This window comes from Rhamphochromis sp. 'chilingali' (genome assembly GCF_963969265.1).
Source record: "Rhamphochromis sp. 'chilingali' genome assembly, chromosome: 1".
NCBI classification, from domain to species: Eukaryota; Metazoa; Chordata; class Actinopteri; order Cichliformes; family Cichlidae; genus Rhamphochromis; species Rhamphochromis sp. 'chilingali'.
The window spans coordinates 33,494,609-33,496,843 of record NC_137929.1 but is presented as its reverse complement, the minus strand read 5'-3'; the positions used below and the strand labels follow the sequence as shown (position 1 = coordinate 33,496,843).

General features: G+C 36.0%; 1 long non-coding RNA gene across 1 annotated transcript; it reads left to right on the top strand.

Moving 5' to 3' along the window:
• Window positions 1-578: 578 nt before the first annotated feature.
• Window positions 579-1,521, top strand: LOC308395194. The gene is made up of 2 exons (XR_013971346.1): window positions 579-680; window positions 1,273-1,521. It is a non-coding gene; the product is annotated as an uncharacterized lncRNA (long non-coding RNA).
• Window positions 1,522-2,235: the final 714 nt, after the last annotated feature.

Sequence of the window (2,235 nt, the reverse complement as noted above, 5' to 3'; positions counted from 1 at the left end):
GAAGTGCATGCATTTGAACCATTAATCAAACGTCTCTTATTATCAACCAAATGTTTATGTGGTCTGTCATGTTTCTGGCAATATGGCATCAATAACTTGGCGAGTCAAATAACAATATTTGTCCAGATGTCATCCCGATTTAAGGGGGAGCTGACATCACATTACCAGCAGGAACTCATTTTTTGGATTATTACCACATAAATGACTTAAAGTGACATGTCATCAATTAACCTAAAATACATATGGCCCAACTTGCACAGCAGTACTGCATTTCTTATCAGCTGTTTAAACATACAAGTAAAACTACAGACATGCAAGGCCTGGTCATGGCATGGTACACAGCAAATTCAAAAGTGTTAAATGTTTTGGTGTTAATAGTCTTCTTGCAAAAGTAGAGTTAATTTTACTCTAAGCAGAGTCACATTCTTTTAATGTAACTCTGAGGTGTAAAATGATAGTAGTTAAAATCGAGTGTTAAAAATGAGTGTTTCTCTGTCAACTCTGGAGGTGTTACAATGGAAACATTAACTCTTGACCTCTTAACTCTGAACTCCTAGAGGGGCTATGACACCAATAGAGTGAATTCACAGACTCCGCCCCCAGCACGGCTCCAATCGAAGCTGAAGTGAAGCCGTTTCAGAACATTTTGCTCTACATATTTGAGTTGTTTGCCATGCTTGGTAAGTCATTTTTTCAAAGATTGTTTCAATTATTATTAGCTTTTACTTCTGTGGCTCTTTGGAGTTGAGACAAAGCTGTGTGAAAGGCATTAGCCATGTTGCTCGCTGATAGCATAATATTCTGTTTTAGCTAGCTGAAAGGTATTGTTTGCGGGCAAATACCACAGCCTTGAAAAAAAGCTTGCATGTGAATTTTCAGTCAAACTTTTGGTCAAATACACCTAAAACAATGTCTAGAATGTGAAATGTTGGTATAATGGTGCTACTTGAAGCCTGAAAACGATCGCCCATAAAAATAAAAAAAACCACGACCAAACAGCAGTAGCTGACGTACTGACTGGATTCTACGTTAGCATAGATCCCTCCAGAGTTTTGTGCACACGGTTTAGGTAAAAATGAAAAAGGTTGAGGTTTTACATTTAGTTCAGTATTACCTGTTGCCTGTGTCCTTGTCTTTTGGGAAAATACTTTACACAAGTAATGGCTCAAAGAGGATTCCTTTTTTTTTTCTTTTTTTTTTACTGTGCTGCAATTGTTTACTTGTTTGTGTCATTAATTAGTGTCAACTAATTTTTATTCAATCTCCGCACAGGATATGCTTGTGAAGATGGAATATGGGGGAGAGCAGAAGTGCGTTGAAGTTCCACAAAGGGATGAATGAAGGACATGCATATTGTATTGAAGAAATAAGTGATGAGAATGCTGTTATTTGCATTTACCATGTCAGACCTTTTGATAAACACAATTCTAATGAAAGTGAGAACATGTACACTGTTACATCTTTCAGAAAATGTTTTGAAATTGTGGTGCACAGTTCAGAATAAATGTTTTTCAAAAACCATTGCATCTTTTTAGTAAATGTTTATTTCCAAAAGAAATTTCTAGAAGTTCAGAACAGTAAAATTCCTGCTTTTTAGAATGAATTAGAAGATAACTCTTACGTAGTTAAACTAAAATACTCTTTGAGAGTTAATATATAAACTCTTAACACCAAGTGTTAAATTATCAACTCCAGACAGATTTGGTGTTTAACACTAAATCAGAGTTAACGTACCAACTCTCCAAAAAGAGTTAAATTAACACTCTCTGGTGTGGACCCATATAGACACTTTAATAGCGTTGAAATCAAATCCAACAGTGTTAATTTGGACATGCTGGATTTGCTGTGTAGTCCAAAAGGACTGCAGAGGACTGTTTTGTGCTCATGGGCTAAGAGCAGGGGTTGGTGATCAATTTTGCCAATGAGAAACTGGGACTGTTTGTCAAGGACTGCACCAATAAGCTGAACTCAGTTCTGCTCAATACAACATTGGTAAATATGAATTTTATCTCTTTGTAAGCTTATTGGTCATGTCATCAACAATCCACTACCCACCCCTGGGCTACAGTGTCAAAGTGTTAGAAGAAATTATGTTTTGCTTTTTTGACTTTTATCAGTGAGATATGCTGAATTAGGTCTGCTCATATTATAGAGTTCCTATAGACAGCATATAAAAAATTTCATCGTTCCAGTCTACAGTAATTATTATCTCACTAACAAGTCAAACAATCTCTA